Below are 5,678 nucleotides of genomic sequence, written 5' to 3'. Positions count from 1 at the left end.
GTGGCTCGGTCGGTTGGGCGCCCAACTTCAGCTCAGGTCCTATCTCACTGTTCCGTGAGCTGGAGCCCCCTCCGGGTTCTGTGCCGTCAGTGTCTCTGAGACTGAGAACAAAGCCAAAGCTCTGCTTTGGATCCTCCGCCTCCTCCTCTCTCTGCCCCTCCTGTGAGCACTTGCTTGCTCCCTCTCTCCCTCTCCCAAAGATAAACAAACATGTGAAAATAATGATGACATAATCGGACGATTGGAGCAGTGCCTTTACCTGGGGTCGCCGTTGCCGTGCTGGCTGTCAGCCGGGGCCGCCCTCTGCTCCTCGAAGCTGCTCTCAGCTCCCTGTATGTGGGCCCCTCCGCCCCTCAACCAGCAACGGTGCGTCCGATCCTTCTCACACTTGAAATCCCTCTGACTTCTCTGTTGTTTTTCTCTTGCCTCTTCCACCTTATCTCCCTGCTCTCTGGCCGACTCGTCTGCTTCCTAGACTGTGATTAGGGACCCAGTGGGGCCCACCTGGATGTTCCTGGATTGCCTCCTTGAGAGCCAGCTGATTGGTAACCCTAATTACATCTGCAAAGCCCCATCACATCACAGAACAGTATTTGAATAACCAAGGGACAAGAATCTTCAGGGGACATCATTGGAATTTTGCCTCCGATAGGTTTTTTTTATTGTAAAGCTTCTCACTGTCTTTAATGTGCTGATGTGAACTCTGACTCCCCCAGACGGAGGTGTTTTGTTTTGTTTTCTTTCTTTTTTTCCTATGTCAGGTGTATCTGTTAGGATTAGATTCTGTTGAATATTCAGAAAATCTAGGGGCGCCTGGGTGGCGCAGTCGGTTGGGCGTCCGACTTCAGCCAGGTCACGATCTCGCGGTCCGTGAGTTCGAGCCCCGCGTCAGGCTCTGGGCTGATGGCTCGGAGCCTGGAGCCTGTTTCCGATTCTGTGTCTCCCTCTCTCTCTGCCCCTCCCCCATTCATGCTCTGTCTCTCTCTGTCCCAAAAATAAATAAACGTTGAAAAAAAAAAAATTTAAAAAATAATAAAAAAAAAAAAAAAAAAAAGAAAATCTAAAATGACAGTAGGCATTCTCGCATGAAAGAAGACTGGAGGTTGGCCATTCAGGGCTCACCCGGCGGTTCCAAGAAGCAACAATAACACAGGCTCCTTCTCTGTTTTGTTTACTCCTACCCTTGGGATTGCTTCATGGTACAGATGGCGGCTGGAGGTCCAGCCATCGCATTCACATTCCAGGCTGGGGGATGGCCTGGACGGGTTGATATCCCTTCTGGATGAGGCACCACCTTCCTCTAAGCAGCCTTCCTAGAAGTCACTTCCAGACCTTGAGTGTACATTTCATCGCCCAGAGCTTGATCATAAGGCCACACGTAGCTACAGGGAGATTGGGAAACATGCTCTTTGGGCTGGGCAATCTGCTGGAATAAAGCCAGGGTTCTGTGGCTTAGGGAGAAGGGAAGTGAGACACTGGGTAGATCCAGCCTTCACTGCCCCCTGAGTATTTCAAGGACATTTGACTACAGATGGCTTTTTTTTTTTTTTTCACAGAGCACGCAGTTCAGAAAGTGTGGCTCTTTTCCTTTAACCTGTGGAGAAACGTATTACATCTACCTGCCCCATACATGTACACGTTCTACAGTGGGGAACCCAAAAGTCCCAAAGTGGGGAAAGTATTCTTTCTTTTAAAATTGAGATGATCTATTTATTCAGAGAGAGAGTGTGTGAGAGAGAGAGCGCTCACACAAGCGGGGGAAGTGCAGAGAGAGAGAGAATCCCAAGAAGGCTCTAAGCTGCAAGTACACAGCCCGACGTGGGGCTTGATGTCCCAAGCTGAGAGATCATGACTTGAGCCGAGATCGAGAGTCGGACACTTCACCGACTGAGCCACCCAGACGCCCCAGGAGTGAAAGTATTCTCAGACCAAGGTACATGGTACTGAAGAAAATATAAACAGAGAGTCAGAGGATGAAACCCAAGAGACTGAGAACATCAAGGCGTTGGTGGAAGGCGTTGGGACATCCCAGCAGGGTGTCCCATGGGATAAATTACTGCCATCTGAGGAAACAGACTCCCCTCGATGGCCAGGCCAGGAGAACACCTGGGTGAAGAAGGCGCTGGGCCCGGATGCAGGTTGGTCCCTTTAAAACTGTGATACATGGGGATCGTGGGTGTCAGCAGGATGGGATTCCCCAGGAGGGAATAAGCTGGAACCAAGGACCTAGGCTAAACCAGGGACCGGGCAGGAAGCGTGGGGTCCAGGTACACACTTAATCCAAGGTCAGTGTGAAGCAACGAGGTGGCCCGTGGCCCACCGGCGCGTGGACCAAAGTTTGGCACCAAGGGGAGGCAGCAGGCTGAGCAAAGCAGGGCTTAGGTGAGTGCAGATACCAAGGCACCCGACAGGGGGCTGCAAGTGTCAGCAGGCAGCGGGAGGTCAAGGGCAGGAAGGCCGAGCGGGGCAGCAGGAAGGAGGCCCCAACTCTAGTTTGTTGGGAGCCCCCCGGAAGGAGCAGGATCCGGGCATGCACGCTGGAGGCAGACGCTCCAGGGTCGGCTCAAGGACTCCACACTTCTCCACACCGAAGCTCTGATAGGGAGGCTCAAGCAGCTCTTCCTGGGGAGACGTCAGGCAGCTGGGAGCACCCTGGAAACTTTCGGGGAGAGACGGTTTCTGCTTCAGGTCGGTGGGTGGGCACAGCTGGCATCCCCTCTGGCGGAAAATCCTTGAGATTCAGCAGCACGGCCGCATCGTGGAGCAGCCCCGGGCCTCTGCACCTCCGTGTCAGCCGAAGGCCAGGGACGGCCTTCCCAGAGCAGCACCGCCTAGAACAGCGGCCCACAGATGGCCCCACTGGATCACAACGCTCCCCCACTTAAAACACCTCAGGGCTACTTGTGCCCCCTAATAAAGTTCTGCCCCCCCCCCAGTGTTTGTTAAATGCTATGACAGAGACAGTGTTCCGTGTTCACCCGGCCCCAGTTCAGCCTCCTCTCCCCGAGGTGGAGGAAGACTGCCTTTCCCAGCCTCCCTTGTGGTGGGGTTGGAGCCATGCGATGGATCCTGGTGGACAGGCCGGAAGCAGAGGTGAGGTGAGTTAGCCCCTGGCCAAAGCACAGCAGAGCACGTGTGAGGTCCCACAACTCTCTGCTCCCCTTGCATGGGGATGCTGAAGCCGCACAGCGGGATGGCGAGGTTACAAGATGGTGGGACGTCCATCAGCCTGGATCCCTGGGCCGCTTGGCAGAGACACAGAGACGAGGCACTGAGAGCTGTAGTTAATCTCTTCCTGAAACATAACCTAGACTATCCTAGCTAAATACAGCCACCAGATGGACCAGGGGTTCTCCCGCGTCTTCACATGCAACCCTCTCACAACCAACTGTTATCTCCAGCGCCACACCCTTCTATCCCCAGACACAGCCACCCTGAAGATGTCTCGGCCCCAACATGCCCTTCTGTCATGCATGTATCTCTCTGCCACGGGACATGCCATGCCATGACCCAAGTGCCCTCTTGTGGTTCTCTGTGGTTAAGCCTCCTGTGTTTCCCTGTGTTAAGCATTTTTAGGCAAGGGGTCTCAGGTTTCACCTCTATGCACAGAAGGAACGGCAACACAGAGCCTCTATTTGGGGGGTCCAAAGACTCCCTCAGCACCTTCTCCAGAGCACTTCCCATAATGCCTTCCTCTTTCCATCCAACAAGCTGGGGTCAGAGCCATCTCCCCACCACAGGTCATGATCTCCTCCCCTATCCTGAGACCTCTGCTTGTTTCTATGGTAACAACTTTCCAGACCTGACCCAATGGGGGACTGGGTGACAAGCCAGTGTGTGGGTTCCCTGTCCTGTCCAAGCTGCAGGAGTACAGAGTGCCCACAGGTGTCAGTTAGAAGCAGCCTGTCCCAAGCTGAGTAAATGGGTGTATTGAAAAGGAATGAAGGGGCCCCGGGGTGGCTCAATCGGTTGAGCATCTGACTTCAGCTTAGGTCATGATCTCGCAGTTCATGAATTCGAGCCCCACATTGGGCTCGTTGTTGTCAGCTCAGAGCCTGCTTGGGATCCTCAGTCCCCCTCTCTCTCTGCCCCTCCCCTACTTGCACTCTTCTAGAAATAAGTATGTTTTTTAAAAAAAGGAACAAAATATTTAAAACGTGTGTGTGTGTGTGTGTGTGTGTGTGTGTGTGTGTGTAAGGCTGAAACAAAGAGCTATAATTTGGAATCCTTATAAGAAACCTTGGATAAAGGTGTGCTTCCAAAAACTCAAACCAAAGATTCTGAATGTGACTTGAAGTTGTCCCTGGGGAAAGTGCATCTTTCCAAAACAATTAGCCCAACAGAGAACAGGATATGAGAACAGGATATGCCACATAATGAGGCAAACTGAAATTGGAACCAAAAAATAATTTCAGGTGCATTTTTCCAAGAGTTCAAAAGACCATTCAGTCCACAAACCTTCACTAAGCACCTGTTAGACGTCCACCACCATGCTGGGAGCACGGCTGAACGGAGGAATATTTCTGCAACTCCGTTCGCTTAAAAATAAAAAAGGAGCAAACCTAAATTAGTAGGAGCTATTGTAGGGATCAGGGTACAAAGATGTGCTAGACAATGACAAGAAAATAGAATCCTTTTTCTTGTTGTTTCTCTGCAGACAAGGCTTCTAAAGAGACAAGCCATCTTATTTTCTTTTGAAGCAGACAAGCTGGACGTCCCGGATCAAATGTCAGCAAAATCCATGGGATGTACTAAGACCGACAAACGCTGAACCGGTGAAGTCACTCCGGAGTTATGAAGACATGAAAAGCAAACTACCATCCTGGAAATGTCAACCCAAACACGTCTCCTATGGTTTTACTCGGCCGCTAGACCAGGAGAGTCCCAGGTCCCCTTGCCTTGCTTGTAACCCTGGAGTCCCATTGCCAGGGGCTCCCAGCTTCATATTTACTTGCACTGGGACATCACAGAACCCCTTTTAATCCGTTTCTTCGCTTGGAAACTTGGTGTATTCATAGCCCCTCCCTCCTAAAGAGGAGGTGATGTGATGAATATTCAGCACTTGAAGTCGTTCCTGCCACGTGGCAAATGTTCAACAAATGTTGGTCATTATCATCGGAACCTGGGGCTCATTAATACATCGAAAGTCATCGTGGCATGGCTCCGTGAAAGGGGAACCGTCGGAGGGAAATCATTTAGACTTCTCCAAACTCCTCCAAGGGGACTATGCCACAAGTCAGCCACTCTGGGAGATGACATTTCAGTATTTGGGGAACTCTTCTCCAGCCTAGCTTTCAACAGGGTCCTAAGCACATTCTCTTGAATACCTGCTGTGGTGGCACATTTGCACCCTAGATGCTAATTTTTGGAAAAAGATAAAAGTCGTTTTCAGCCAAGGTTGGTGAAGTGAATAGGCGACCGAGGTGACTCATGCCATCTATTCAAAAGTGGATTATGATGATGACGTAAGGAAACCAGTTCTCTTTAGCGGCTCCAGAGAGCACTGGGATTTCTAGGGACCCCTCCTGGGCACTCAGATGACTGGTGCAGCACTGCCACCTGGTGAAGCCTAGGGGAACTACAGGGCGGTTATTAAAAGGCCAATAAATCCTTAAAAGCACAAAACCGGAAGGCAGAGCTCCTAGACAGCAGCGTACTGGAGTCCAGCAACACTGCAG

At 51.4% G+C, this 5,678-nt stretch overlaps 1 long non-coding RNA gene across 1 annotated transcript; it reads left to right on the top strand.

Moving 5' to 3' along the window:
- Nucleotides 1–2,979: 2,979 nt before the first annotated feature.
- LOC123579730 lies at nucleotides 2,980–5,396 on the top strand. The gene is made up of 2 exons (XR_006702923.1): nucleotides 2,980–3,098; nucleotides 4,658–5,396. It is a non-coding gene; the product is annotated as an uncharacterized LOC123579730 (long non-coding RNA).
- The last annotated feature ends 282 nt before the right edge of the window (nucleotides 5,397–5,678 follow it).

Source organism: Leopardus geoffroyi, chromosome A3 (genome assembly GCF_018350155.1).
Source record: "Leopardus geoffroyi isolate Oge1 chromosome A3, O.geoffroyi_Oge1_pat1.0, whole genome shotgun sequence".
Classification (NCBI taxonomy): domain Eukaryota; kingdom Metazoa; phylum Chordata; class Mammalia; order Carnivora; family Felidae; genus Leopardus; species Leopardus geoffroyi.
The sequence above is the reverse complement of the archived record's forward strand: the minus strand, read 5'-3'. Positions and strand labels throughout refer to the sequence as shown.